At 41.3% G+C, this 15469-nt stretch overlaps 1 protein-coding gene across 4 annotated transcripts in view; it reads left to right on the forward strand.

The window, feature by feature from the left end:
- Adgre1 (adhesion G protein-coupled receptor E1) overlaps nt 1–15469 on the forward strand; it is a 124949-nt gene that overhangs the window by 62938 nt on the left and 46542 nt on the right. The gene's annotated exons all lie outside the window — the stretch shown is intronic.

The raw sequence follows: 15469 nt of genomic DNA on the forward strand, positions 1-15469 counted from the left end.
CTGTCCTATTTTTGTTCCTGTACATCTAGTAGGGAGGAAAAATTTTAGGTTGAAAGTTTTGTGGGTAGGTTGATGTCCTTTTCCCTCCACTGGGAGTCCTACCTGGATACAGGAAGTGGCTGTTTCAGGATCTATATCCCCAACTGTTGGGGGGCTCAGCTAGAGTCACCTTCTGGGGCCTCTCCATATTCAAGATATCTGGCATATCCTAGAGATTACCCCATCCCACGTCATCTCCCTTCTCTCTTCCCTACTCTCCTTACATATGACCTCCCACAGACCATTCCCCTCCTTACCCCCTCTTTCTCCCAGTTCCCTCTTTCCATCAACCTCTGATATCTATGTTGTTTCTTCTTCTAAGAAAGATTCAACCATCTTCCCTTGGGCCCTACTTGTTATTTGTTTTCTATGAGTTTGTGGATAATAGCACAGTATCCTGTACTTTATAGCTAATATCTCCTTATAAGTGAGTACATGCCATGCATATCTTTTGCATCTGGGTTACCTTACTCCGGATGATATTTTCTAGTTCCATCCATTTGCCTGCAAATTTAATGATGCCCTTGTTTTTAATGGCTGAGTAGTATTCCATTATTTTGATATACCACATTTTCGGTATCCATTCTTCAGTTGAAAGACATCTAGATTTTTTCCAGTTTCTGGTAATTATGATAAAGCCTATGAACATAGTTCAGCAAGTGTCCTTGTGGAATGGTGAAGCATGTTTTGAATATATGCCCAGAAGTGGTATAGCTGGATCTTGAGGTAGAACTATTCCCAGTCTTTTGAGAAACCACCAGATTGATTTATAAAGTGGCTGTACAAGTTTGCACTTCCACTAGAAGTGGGGAGTGTTCTCCTTGCTCCACAACCTTGCCGGCATGTGCTGTCCTTTGAGATTTTGATCTTAGACATTCTGATGGGTGTAAGGAAGAATTTCAGAGTCATTTTGGTTTGCATTTCTCTGATGACTAAGGATGTTGAACATATCTTTAGGTATTTCTCGGCCATTGAGATTCCTCTGTTGAGAGTTCTCTGATTAGTTCTGTACTTCATTTATTAATCAGGTTATTTGAATTGTTGGTATCTAATTTCTTGAGTTCTTCATGTATTTTGGGTATTAGCCTGCTGAGTCCAGTATGGCCTTGGTGGGGACATGGGCCTCCAAGAGCATCAATGCCTTTCATGGACATAAATCTTGTTTGTATAATAATGAACATATTTTACTTTCATCCTTTAAGGAATGTCCTCTCTTGTTAACATTAATGATCCTATGATAATCAGACAACATTAGTCCAGAAGGCAAAGGTGTGGCTAATGTCTCAGCAAAATGGTAAATGCTGGGACCTTCAGGACAGCCCTTAATGCTGTAGAAAAAACTCTAAAACACGAGTTCAAAAATATACAATTTCAGCCGGGCATGGTGGCACACACCTTTAATCCCAGCACTCGGGAGGCAGAGGCAGGTGGATCTCTGAGTTCGAGGCCAGCCTGGTCTACAAAGTGAGTTCCAGGATAGCCAGGGCTATACAGAGAAACCCTGTCTCGAAAAACCAAAAAGAAAAAAATATATATATATATACACATACATATACATATATATACAATTTCTTTTTTCTAGACTCATCCAAATCCATTATTATTATTATTATTATTATTTTAATTAATTAATTAATTTTTTTTACACTCCAAGTTTTATTCCTCCCCTATCCACTGTCTGACTGTTCCACATCCCAAACCTCCTCCCCATCCCACTGTCTCCATGTGGATGTCCCCCACCACCCAGTCCACCTGAACTCTAAACTCCCTGGGGCCTCCAGTCTCTTGAGGGTTAGCTGCATCATCTCTGAATGAACACAGACCTGGAAGTCCTCTACTGTATGTATGTTGGGGGCCTCATATCAGCTGGTATATCCTGTCTATTTGGTGGTCCAGTGTTTGAGAGATCTTGGGGGTCCAGATTAATTGAGACTGCTGGTCATCCTACAGGATCCCTCTTTTCCTCAGCTTTCTTCAGCCTTCCCTCTTTCAACAGCAGGAGTCAGCTGCTTCTGTCCATTGGTTGGGTGCAAATATCTGCATCTGACTCTTTCAGCTGCTTGTTGGGTCTTCTGGAGTGCAGTCATGTTAGGTCCCTTTTTGTGAGTGCTCCATAGTTTCAGTAAAAGTGTCAGGCCTTGGGACCTCTCTTTGAGCTGGATCCTACTTTGGGCCTGTCACTGACCTTCTTTTCCTCAGACTCCTCTCCATTTCCATCCCTATAATTCACCAATGGACCAGACATTGAAACAGAAACTAAACAGAGACACAGTGAAACTAAGAGAGGTTATGAACCAAATAGATTTAAGAGATATCTATAGAACATCTCACCCTAAAACAAAAGAATACACCTTCCTCTCAGCACCTCATAGTACCTTCTCCAAAATTGACCATATAATTGGTCACAAAACAAGCCTCAACTGATACAAGAAGATTGAAATAATATCATGGTGATCCTATCCTATCACCACGGACTAAGACTGGTCTTCAAGAATGGCAAAAACTGAGAAGTGACCCAGCTTTTGGGACAGACCCCGATTCAGGCTCCAGACATCTGGGCACCTTCTCCACCAGAGGAGAGGTGTCTGCCTGGGAGGGCTCTGCTGGAGTAGGTGGGGGAACCATCTTGGGTCCCTGATCCCTCAGAGACTAGTCTGAGCAGGTGAGAGTGTGGACTACAGAAGCTACACAGCTTCTGGGACAGGTAGAAGCTGCACAGATTCTGGGACAGACCCCATTTCGGGTTCCAGACATCCAGGCACCTTCCCCACCAGAGGAGAGGTGTCCACCTGGGAGGTCTCTGCCAGAGCAGGTGGGGGAGCCATCTTGGGTCCCTGATCCCTCAGAGACTAGTCTGTGCAGGTGAGAGTGCGGACTATAGAAGCAACACAGCTTCTGGGATAGGCAGAAGTGACACAGCTTCTGGGACAGGCCCTGTTTCAGGCTTTCATCTTCAGCCAGGAGGCAGGTCCGAACACCAGATATCTCTGCACCTTCCCTGCAAGAAGAGAGCTTGTCTGCAGAGAATACTCTGACCACTGAGACTCAGGAGAGAGCTAGACTCCCAGGTCTGCTGACAGAGGCTAATAGAATCACAGGAGGAATGAGCTCCAACCAGAGACAACTATAACAACTAACTCCAGAGATTACCAGATGGTGAAATACAAATGTAAGAATCTTACTAACAGAAATCAAGACCATTCACCATCATCAGAACCCAGAACTCCCACCTCAGGCAGTCCTGGATACCCCAACACACCCAAAAAGCAAGACTAGGATTTAAAATCATATCTCATGATGCTGGTAGAGGACATCAAAAAGGGCTTTAATAACTCACTTACAGAAATACAGACGAACACTGCTAAAGAGGTAGAAGTCCTTAAAGAAATACAGGAAAACACAACCAAACAGGTGATGGAATTGAACAAAATCATCCAAGATCTAAAAAGGTAAGTAGAAACAATAAAGAAAACTCAAAGTGAGACAACGCTGGAGATGGAAACCCTAGGAAAGAAATCTGGAACCATAGATGCCAGCATCAGCAACAGAATACAAGAGATGGAAGAGAGAATCTCAGGTGCAGAAGATTCCATGTTCTCTACATGGGCACAACAATTAAAGAAAATACAAAATGCAAAAAGATCCTAACTCAAAACATCCAGGAAATCCAGGACACAATGAGAAGACCAAACCTACGGATAATAGGAGTAGATGAGAATGAAGATTTTCTTTTTTTTTTTTTTTCCATTTTTTATTAGGTATTTAACTCATTTACATTTCCAATGCTATACCAAAAGTCCCCCATATCCACCCACTCCCACTCCCCTGCCCACCCACTCCCCCTTTTTGGCCCTGGTGTTCCCCTGTACTGGGGCATATAAAGTTTGCAAGTCCAATGGGCCTCTCTTTCCAGTGATGGCCGACTAGGCCATCTTTTGATATATATGCAGCTAGAGTCAAGAGCTCCGGGGTACTGGTTAGTTCATAATGTTGTTCCACCTATAGGGTTGCAGATCCCTTTAGCTCCTTGGCTACTTTCTCTAGCTCCTCCATTGGGAGCCCTATGATCCATCCATTAGCTGACTGTGAGCATCCACTTCTGTGTTTGCTGGGCCCCGGCATAGTCTCACAAGAGACAGCTACATCTGCGCCCTTTCAATAAAATCTTGCTAGTGTATGCAATGGTGTCAGCGTTTGGATGCTGATTATGGGGTGGATCCCTGGATATGGCAGTCTCTACATGGTCCATCCTTTCATCTCAGCTCCAAACTCCGTCTCTGTAACTCCTTCCATGGGTGTTTTGTCCCCAAATCTAAGGAGGGGCATAGTGTCCACACTTCAGTCTTCATTCTTCTTGAGTTTCATGTGTTTAGCAAATTATATCTTATATCTTGGGTATCCTAGGTTTGGGGCTAATATCCACTTATCAGTGAATACATATTGTGTGAGTTTCTTTGTGAATGTGTTACCTCACTCAGGATGATGCCCTCCAGGTCCATCCATTTGGCTAGGAATTTCATAAATTCATTCTTTTTAATAGCTGAGTAGTACTCCATTGTGTAGATGTACCACATTTTCTGTATCCATTCCTCTGTTGAGGGGCATCTAGGCTCTTTCCAGCTTCTGGCTATTATAAATAAGGCTGCTATGAACATAGTGGAGCATGTGTCCTTCTTACCTGTTGGGGCATCTTCTGGATATATGCCCAGGAGAGGTATTGCTGGATCCTCCGGTAGTACTATGTCCAGTTTTCTGAGGAACCGCCAGACTGATTTCCAGAGTGGTTGTACAAGCCTGCACTCCCACCAACAATGGAGGAGTGTTCCTCTTTCTCCACATCCTCGCCAGCATCTGCTGTCACCTGAATTTTTGATCTTAGCCATTCTGACTGGTGTGAGGTGGAATCTCAGGGTTGTTTTGATTTGCATTTCCCTGATGATTAAGGATGTTGAACATTTTTTCAAGTGCTTCTCTGCCATTCGGTATTCCTCAGGTGAGAATTCTTTGTTCAGTTCTGAGCCCCATTTTTTAATGGGGTTATTTGATTTTCTGAAGTCCACCTTCTTGAGTTCTTTATATATGTTGGATATTAGTCCCCTATCTGATTTAGGATAGGTAAAGATCCTTTCCCAATCTGTTGGTGGTCTTTTTGTCTTATTGACGGTGTCTTTTGCCTTGCAGAAACTTTGGAGTTTCATTAGGTCCCATTTGTCAATTCTCGATCTTACAGCACAAGCCATTGCTGTTCTGTTCAGGAATTTTTCCCCTGTGCCCATATCTTCAAGGCTTTTCCCCACTTTCTCCTCTATAAGTTTCAGTGTCTCTGGTTTTATGTGAAGTTCCTTGATCCACTTAGATTTGACCTTAGTACAAGGAGATAAGTATGGATCGATTCGCATTCTTCTACACGATATCAACCAGTTGTGCCAGCACCAATTGTTGAAAATGCTGTCTTTCTTCCACTGGATGGTTTTAGCTCCCTTGTCGAAGATCAAGTGACCATAGGTGTGTGGGTTCATTTCTGGGTCTTCAATTCTATTCCATTGGTCTACTTGTCTGTCTCTATACCAGTACCATGCAGTTTTTATCACAATTGCTCTGTAGTAAAGCTTTAGGTCTGGCATGGTGATTCCGCCAGAAGTTCTTTTATCCTTGAGAAGACTTTTTGCTATCCTAGGTTTTTTGTTATTCCAGACAAATTTGCAAATTGCTCCTTCCAATTCGTTGAAGAATTGAGTTGGAATTTTGATGGGGATTGCATTGAATCTGTAGATTGCTTTTGGCAAGATAGCCATTTTTACAATGTTGATCCTGCCAATCCATGAGCATGGGAGATCTTTCCATCTTCTGAGATCTTCCTTAATTTCTTTCTTCAGAGATTTGAAGTTTTTATCATACAGATCTTTCACTTCCTTAGTTAGAGTCACGCCAAGATATTTTATATTATTTGTGACTATTGAGAAGGTTGTTGTTTCCCTAATTTCTTTCTCAGCCTGTTTATTCTTTGTATAGAGAAAGGCCATTGACTTGTTTGAGTTTATTTTATATCCAGCTACTTCACCGAAGCTGTTTATCAGGTTTAGGAGTTCTCTGGTAGAATTTTTAGGGTCACTTATATATACTATCATATCATCTGCAAAAAGTGATATTTTGGCTTCCTCTTTTCCAATTTGTATCCCCTTGATCTCCTTTTGTTGTCGAATTGCTCTGGCTAATACTTCAAGTACTATGTTGAAAAGGTAGGGAGAAAGTGGGCAGCCTTGTCTAGTCCCTGATTTTAGTGGGATTGCTTCCAGCTTCTCTCCATTTACTTTGATGTTGGCTACTGGTTTGCTGTAGATTGCTTTTATCATGTTTAGGTATGGGCCTTGAATTCCTGATCTTTCCAAAACTTTTATCATGAATGGGTGTTGGATCTTGTCAAATGCTTTTTCTGCATCTAACGAGATGATCATGTGGTTTTTGTCTTTGAGTTTGTTTATATAATGGATTACATTGATGGATTTTCGTATATTAAACCATCCCTGCATCCCTGGAATAAAACCTACTTGGTCAGGATGGATGATTGCTTTAATGTGTTCTTGGATTCGGTTAGCGAGAATTTTATTGAGGATTTTTGCATCGATATTCATAAGAGAAATTGGTCTGAAGTTCTCTATCTTTGTTGGATCTTTCTGTGGTTTAGGTATCAGAGTAATAGTGGCTTCATAAAATGAGTTGGGTAGAGTACCTTCTACTTCTATTTTGTGAAATAGTTTGTGCAGAATTGGAATTAGATCTTCTTTGAAGGTCTGATAGAACTCTGCACTAAACCCATCTGGTCCTGGGCTTTTTTTGGTTGGGAGACTATTTTTTTTTTCCATTTTTTATTAGGTATTTCGCTCATTTACATTTGCAATGCTATACCAAAAGTCCCCCATAGCCACCCACCCCCTCTCCCCTACCCACCCACTCCCCTTTTATGGCGCTGGCGTTCCCCTGTACTGGGGCATATAAAGTTTGCGTGTCCAATGGGCCTCTCTTTCCAGTGATGGCCGACTAGGCCATCTTTTGATGCATATGCAGCTAGAGTCAAGAGCTCCGGGGTACTGGTTAGTTCATAATGTTGTTCCACCTATAGTGTTGCAGATCCCATTAGCTTCTTTGGTACTTTCTCTAGCTCCTTCATTGGGGGCCATGTGATCCATCCAATAGCCGACTGTGAGCATCCACTTATATGTTTGCTAGGCCCAGGCATACTCTGACAAGAGACAGCTATATCAGGGTCCTTTCAGCATAATCTGGCTAGTGTATGCAATGGTGTCAGCATTTGGAAGCTGATCATGGGATGGATCCCCGGATATGGTAGTGTCTACATGGTCCATCCTTTTATCTCAGCTCCAAACTTTGTCTCTGTAACTCCTTCCAAGGGTGTTTTGCTCCCACTTCTAAGGAGGGGCATAGTGTTCACACTTCAGTCTTCATTTTTCTTGAGTTTCATGTGTTTAGGAAATTGTATCTTATATCTTGGGTATCTTAGGTTTTGGGCTAATATCCACTTATCAGTGAGTACATATTGTGTGAGTTCCTTTGTGAATGTGTTACCTCACTCAGGATGATGCCCTCCAGGTCCATCCATTTGGCCAGGAATTTCATAAATTCATTCTTTTTAATAGCTGAGTAGTACTCCATTGTGTAGATGTACCACATCTTCTGTATCCATTCCTCTGTTGAGGGGCATCTGGGTTCCTTCCAGCTTCTGGCTATTATAAATAAGGCTGCTATGAACATAGTGGAGCATGTGTCCTTCTTACCAGTTGGGGCATCTTCTGGATATATGCCCAGGAGAGGTATTGCTGGATCCTCCGGTAGTACTATATCCAGTTTTCTGAGGAACCGCCAGACTGATCTCCAGAGTGGTTGTACAAGCCTGCAATCCCACCAAGAATGGAGGAGTGTTCCTCTTTCTCCACATCCACGCCAGCATCTGCTGTCACCTGAATTTTTGATCTTAGCCATTCTGACTGGTGTGAGGTGGAATCTCAGGGTTGTTTTGATTTGCATTTCCCTGATGATTAAGGATGTTGAGCATTTTTTCAGGTGCTTCTCTGCCATTCGGTATTCCTCAGGTGAGAATTCTTTGTTCAGTTCTGAGCCCCATTTTTTAATGGGGTTATTTGATTTTCTGAAGTCCACCTTCTTGAGTTCTTTATATATGTTGGATATTAGTCCCCTATCTGATTTAGGATAGGTAAAGATCCTTTCCCAATCTGTTGGTGGTCTTTTTGTCCTATTGACGGTGTCTTTTGCCTTGCAGAAACTTTGGAGTTTCATTAGGTCCCATTTGTCAATTCTCGATCTTACAGAGCAAGCCATTGCTGTTCTGTTCAGGAATCTTTCCCCTGTACCCATATCTTCAAGGCTTTTCCCCACTTTCTCCTCTATAAGTTTCAGTGTCTCTGGTTTTATGTGAAGTTCCTTGATCCACTTAGATTTGACCTTAGTACAAGGAGATAAGTATGGATCGATTCGCATTCTTCTACATGATAACAACCAGTTGTGCCAGCACCAATTGTTGAAAATGCTGTCTTTCTTCCACTGGATGGTTTTAGCTCCCTTGTCGAAGATCAAGTGACCATAGGTGTGTGGGTTCATTTCTGGGTCTTCAATTCTATTCCATTGGTCTACTTGTCTGTCTCTATACCAGTACCATGCAGTTTTTATCACAATTGCCCTGTAGTAAAGCTTTAGGTCAGGCATGGTGATTCCACCAGAGGTTCTTTTATCCTTGAGAAGAGTTTTTGCTATCCTAGGTTTTTTGTTATTCCAGATGAATTTGCAAATTGCTCCTTCTAATTCGTTGAAGAATTGAGTTGGAATTTTGATGGGGATTGCATTGAATCTGTAGATTGCTTTTGGCAAGATAGCCATTTTTACAATGTTGATCCTGCCAATCCATGAGCATGGGAGATCTTTCCATCTTCTGAGATCTTCTTTAATTTCTTTCTTCAGAGACTTGAAGTTTTTATCATACAGATCTTTTACTTCCTTAGTTAGAGTCACGCCGAGATATTTTATATTATTTGTGACTATTGAGAAGGGTGTTGTTTCCCTAATTTCTTTCTCAGCCTGTTTATTCTTTGTGTAGAGAAAGGCCATTGACTTGTTTGAGTTAATTTTATATCCAGCTACTTCACCAAAGCTGTTTATCAGGTTTAGGAGTTCTCTGGTGGAATTTTTAGGGTCACTTATATATACTATCATATCATCTGCAAAATGTGATATTTTGACTTCCTCTTTTCCAATTTGTATCCCCTTGATCTCCTTTTGTTGTCGAATTGCTCTGGCTAATACTTCAAGTACTATGTTGAAAAGGTAGGGAGAAAGTGGGCAGCCTTGTCTAGTCCCTGATTTTAGTGGGATTGTTTCCAGCTTCTCACCATTTACTTTGATGTTGGCTCCTGGTTTGGTGTAGATTGCTTTTATCATGTTTAGGTATGGGCCTCGAATTCCTGATCTTTCTAAAACTTTTATCATGAATGGGTGTTGGATCTTGTCAAATGCTTTTTCTGCATCTAATGAGATGATCATGTGGTTTTTGTCTTTGAGTTTGTTTATATAATGGATTACATTGATGGATTTTCGTATATTAAACCATCCCTGCATCCCTGGATTATAACCTACTTGGTCAGGATGGATGATTGCTTTAATGTGTTCTTGGATTCGGTTAGCGAGAATTTTATTAAGGATTTTTGAATCGATATTCATAAGAGAAATTGGTCTGAAGTTCTCTATCTTTGTTGGATCTTTCTGTGGTTTAGGTATCAGAGTAATAGTGGCTTCATAAAATGAGTTGGGTAGAGTACCTTCTACTTCTATCTTGTGAAAAAGTTTGTGCAGAACTGGAATTAGATCTTCATTGAAGATCTGATAGAACTCTGCACTAAACCCGTCTGGTCCTGAGCTTTTTTTGGCTGGGAGACTATTAATAACTGCTTCTATTTCTTTAGGTGATATGGGACTGTTTAGATGGTCAACTTGATCCTGATTCAACTTTGGTACCTGGTATCTGTCCAGAAATTTGTCCATTTCGTCCAGGTTTTCCAGTTTTGTTGAGTATAGTCTTTTGTAGAAGGATCTGATGGTGTTTTGGATTTCTTCAGGATCTGTTGTTATGTCTCCCTTTTCATTTCTGATTTTGTTAATTAGGATTTTGTCCCTGTGCCCTTTAGTGAGTCTAGCTAAGGGTTTATCTATCTTGTTGATTTTCTCAAAGAACCAACTCCTCGTTTGGTTAATTCTTTGAATAGTTCTTCTTGTTTCCACTTGGTTGATTTCACCCCTGAGTTTGATTATTTCCTGCCGTCTACTCCTCTTGGGTGAATTTGCTTCCTTTTTTTCTAGGGCTTTTAGATGTGTTGTCAAGCTGCTAGTATGTGCTGTCTCCCGTTTCTTCTTGGAGGCACTCAGCGCTATGAGTTTCCCTCTTAGAAATGCTTTCATTGTGTCCCATAGGTTTGGGTACGTTGTGGCTTCATTTTCATTAAACTCTAAAAAGTCTTTAATTTCTTTCTTTATTCCTTCCTTGACCAAGGTATCATTGAGAAGAGTGTTATTCAGTTTCCACGTGAATGTTGGCTTTCCATTATTTATGTTGTTATTGAAGATCAGTCTTAGGCCATGGTGGTCTGATAGGATACATGGGACAATTTCAATATTTTTGTATCTATTGAGGCCTGTTTTGTGACCAATTATATGGTCAATTTTGGAGAAGGTCCCGTGAGGTGCTGAGAAGAAGGTATATCCTTTTGTTTTAGGATAAAATGTTCTGTAGATATCTGTCAGGTCCATTTGTTTCATAACTTCTGTTAGTTTCACTGTGTCCCTGTTTAGTTTCTGTTTCCACGATCTGTCCTTTGAAGAAAGTGGTGTGTTGAAGTCTCCCACTATTATTGTGTGAGGTGCAATGTATGCTTTGAGCTTTACTAAAGTGTCTCTAATGAATGTGGCTGCCCTTGCATTTGGTGCGTAGATATTCAGAATTGAGAGTTCCTCTTGGAGGATTTTACCTTTGATGAGTATGAAGTGTCCCTCCTTGTCTTTTTTGATAACTTTGGGTTGGAAGTCGATTTTATCCGATATTAAAATGGCTACTCCAGCTTGTTTCTTCAGTCCATTTGCTTGGAAAATTGTTTTCCAGCCTTTCACTGTGAGATAGTGTCTGTCTTTTTCCCTGAGATGGGTTTCCTGTAAGCAGCAGAATGTTGGGTCCTGTTTGTGTAGCCAGTCTGTTAGTCTATGTCTTTTTATTGGGGAATTGAGTCCATTGATATTAAGAGATATTAAGGAAAAGTAATTGTTGCTCCCTTTTATTTTTGTTGTTAGAGTTGGCATTCTGTTCTTGTGGCTGTCTTCTTTTTGGTTTGTTGAATGATCACTTTCTTGGTTGTTCTAGGGCGTGATTTCCGTCCTTGTATTGCTTCTTTTCTGTTATTATCCTTTGAAGGGCTGGATTCGTGGAAAGATATTGTGTGAACTTGGTTTTGTCGTGGAATACTTTGGTTTCTCCATCTATGGTAATTGAGAGTTTGGCCGGGTATAGTAGCCTGGGCTGGCATTTGTGTTCTCTTAGTGTCTGTAGAACATCTGTCCAGGCTCTTCTGGCTTTCATAGTCTCTGGTGAAAAGTCTGGTGTAATTCTGATAGGCCTTCCTTTATATGTTACTTGACCTTTCTCCCTTACTGCTTTTAATATTCTATCTTTATTTAGTGCATTTGTTGTTCTGATTATTATGTGTCGGGAGGAATTTCTTTTCTGGTCCAGTCTATTTGGAATTCTGTATGCTTCTTGTATGATCATGGGCATCTCTTTTTTTATGTTTGGGAAGTTTTCTTCTATTATTTTGTTGAAGATATTAGCTGGCCCTTTAAGTTGAAAATCTTCATTCTCATCAATTCCTATTATCCGTAGGTTTGGTCTTCTCATTGTGTCCTGGATTACCTGGATGTTTTGAGTTAGGATCCTTTTGCATTTTGTATTTTCTTTGACTGTTGTGTCGATGTTCTCTATGGAATCTTCTGCACCTGAGATTCTCTCTTCCATTTCTTGTATTCTGTTGCTGATGCTCGCATCTATGGTTCCAGATCTCTTTCCTAGGGTTTCTATCTCCAGCGTTGCCTCGCTTTGGGTTTTCTTTATTGTGTCTACTTCCCCTTTTAGTTCTAGTATGGTTTTGTTCATTTCCATCACCTGTTTGGCTGTGTTTTCCTGCTTTTCTTTAAGAGCCTGTAACTCTTTAGCAGTGCTCTCCTGTAAATCTTTAAGTGACTTATGAAAGTCCTTCTTGATGTCCTCTATCATCATCATGAGAAATGTTTTTAAATCTGGGTCTAGATTTTCGGTTGTGTTGGGGTGCCCAGGACTAGGTGGGGTGGGAGTGCTGCGTTCTGGTGATGGTGAGTGGTCTTGATTTCTGTTAGTAGGATTCTTACGTTTGCCTTTCGCCATCTGGTAATCTCTGAAGCTAGCTGTTTTAGTTGTCACTGTTAAGAGCTTGTTCTTCAGGTGACTCTGTTAGCCTCTATGAGCAGACCTGGAGGGTAGCACTCTCCTTAGTTTCAGTGGGCAGAGTATTCTCTGCAGGCAAGCTCTCTTCTTGCAAGGCAGGTACCCAGATATCTGGTGTTCGACCCAGACTCCTGGCAGAAGTTGTGTTCCACTCACTAGAGGTCTTAGGATCACGTGTGGAAACCTGTGTGGGCCCTTGCGGGTGTCAGGCGACTCAGCTGGCAAGGTAGCCCGGGGCTCAAGTGGAGTGGAAGGGGTTTGTGCCCCAGATCAAGCCCGGGTAGCCTGCTTCCCTATGTACCGCAGTCTCAAGTTCCACGCGATTGGATTGGGGTAGGCGCTGTGTTCCACTCACCAGAGGTCTTAGGGTCCCGTGGGGAGTCCCGTGTGGGCCCTTGCGGGTGTTGGGCAAGACTCTGCTGGCAAGGTAGCCCGGGGCTCGAGTCTCGAGTCGAGCGGAAGGGACTTGTGCCCCAGATCAGGCCCGGGTAGCCTGCTTCCCTATGTACCGCAGTCTCGAGTTCCGCGCGATTGGATTGGGGCAGGCACTGTGGTCCACTCGCCAGAGGTCTTAGGGTCCCGTGGGGAGTCCTGTGTGGACCCTTGCGGGTGTTGGGCAAGACTCTGCTGGCAAGGTAGCACGGGGCTCGAGTCTCGAGTCGAGAATGAAGATTTTCAACTCAACGGGCCAGCAAATATCTTCAACAAAATTATAGAAGAAAACTTCCCAAACCTAAAGAAAGAGATGCCCATGAACATACAAGAAGCCTACAGAATTCCAAATAGACTGGACCAGAAAAGAAAGTCTTTCAGCACATAATAATCAGAACAACAATGTACTAAATAAAGACAGAATATTAAAAGCACTAAGGGACAAAGGTCAAGTAACATATAAAGGCAGGCCTATTAGAATTACACCAGACTTCTCACCAGAGACTATGAAAGCCAGAAGATCCTGGACAGATGTTTTGCAGACCCTAAGAGAACACAAATGCCAGCCCAGGCTACTATACCCAGCAAAACTCTCAATTATCATAGATGGAGAAACCAAAGTATTCCATGATAAAACCAAATTCACACAATATCGTTCCATGATTCCAGCCCTTCAAAGGATAATAGAGGGAAAACACCAACACAAGGATGGAAACTACATCCTAGAAAAAGTAAGAAAGTCATCCTTCAACAAACCTAAAAGAAGACAGCCTCAAGAACAGAATCCCAACTTTAACAACAAAAATAACAGGAAGCAACAATTACTTTTTAAAATTTCTCTTAACATCAATGGACTCAATTCCCCAATAAAAAGAAATAGACCAATAGGCTGGCTACACAAACAGGACTCAACATTTTCTTGCTTACAGGAAACCCACCTCAGGGAAAAGGACAGACATTACCTCAGAATGAAAGGCTGGAGAACAATTTTCCAAACAAATGGTCCAAAGAAACAAGCTGGAGTAGCCATTCTAATATCGAATAAAATTGACTTCCAACCCAAAGTTATCAAAAAGACAATGAGGGGCACCTCATACTCATCAAAGGTAAAATCTACCAAGATGAACTCTCAATTGTGAATATCTATGCTCCAAATGCAAGGGCAGCCACATTCATTAAAGAAACTTTAGTAAAGCTCAAAGCACACATTGCACCTCACACAATAATAGTGGGAGACTTCAACACACCACTTTCATCAATGGACAGATCATGGAAACAGAAACTAAACAGAGACACATAGACACTAACAGAAATTATTAAACAAATGGATTTAATAGATACCTACAGAACATTTGAAAGCATTTGACAAAACCCAACACTGCTTCATGATAAAAGTCTTGGAAAGATCAGGAATTCAAGGCCTATATCTAAACATAATAAAAGCAATCTACAGCAAACCAGTAGCCAACATCAAACTAAATGGAGAGAAACTTGAAGCAATCCCACTAAATCAGGGACTAGACAAGGCTTCCCCCTTTCTCCCTACCTATTCAATATAGTACTTGAAGTTCTAGCCAGAGCAATTCAACAACAAAAGGAGATCAAGGGGATACAAATTGGAAAGGAAGAAGACAAACTATCACTATTTGCAGATGATATGATAGTCTATATAAGTGACCCTAAAAGTTCCACTAGAGAACTCCTAAACCTGATAAACAGCTTCAGTCCAATAGCTGGATATAAAATTAGCTCAAATAAATCAATGACCTTTCTCTACACAAATGATAAATGGACTGAGAAAGAAATTAGGGAACCAACACCCTTCACAATATTCACAAATAATATAAAATACCTTGGTGTGACTCTAACTAAGGAAGTGAAAGATCTGTGTGATAAGAACTTCAAGTCTCTGAAGAAGGAAATTGAAGATCTCAGATGATGAAAAGAACTACCATGCTCATGGATCGGCAGGATTAATATAGGAAAAATAGCTATCCTGCCGAAAGCAATCTACAGATTCAATGTGATCCCCATCAAAATTCCAACTCAATTCTTCACTGAGATAGAAAGGGCAATTTGCAAATTCATCTGGAAAAATAAAAAACCTAGGAGAGCAAAAACTCTTCTCAATGATAAAAGAACCTCTGGTGGAATCACCATGCCTGACCTAAAGCTTTACTACAGAGCAATTGTGATAAAAACTGCATGGTACTGGTATAGCGACAGACAAGTAGAGCAGTGGAATATAATTGAAGACCCAGAAATGAACCCACACACCTATGGTCACTTGATCTTTGACAAGGGAGCAAAAACCATCCAGTGGAAAAAAGACAGCATTTTCAACACACGGTGCTGGCACAACTGGCAGTTATCATGTAGAAGAATGTGAATTGATCCATTCCTATCTCCTTGTACTAAGGTCAAATCTAAGTGGATCAGGGATCTCCACAT

The sequence above is a fragment of the Mus musculus genome, chromosome 17, assembly GCF_000001635.26.
Source record: "Mus musculus strain C57BL/6J chromosome 17, GRCm38.p6 C57BL/6J".
Classification (NCBI taxonomy): Eukaryota; Metazoa; Chordata; class Mammalia; order Rodentia; family Muridae; genus Mus; species Mus musculus.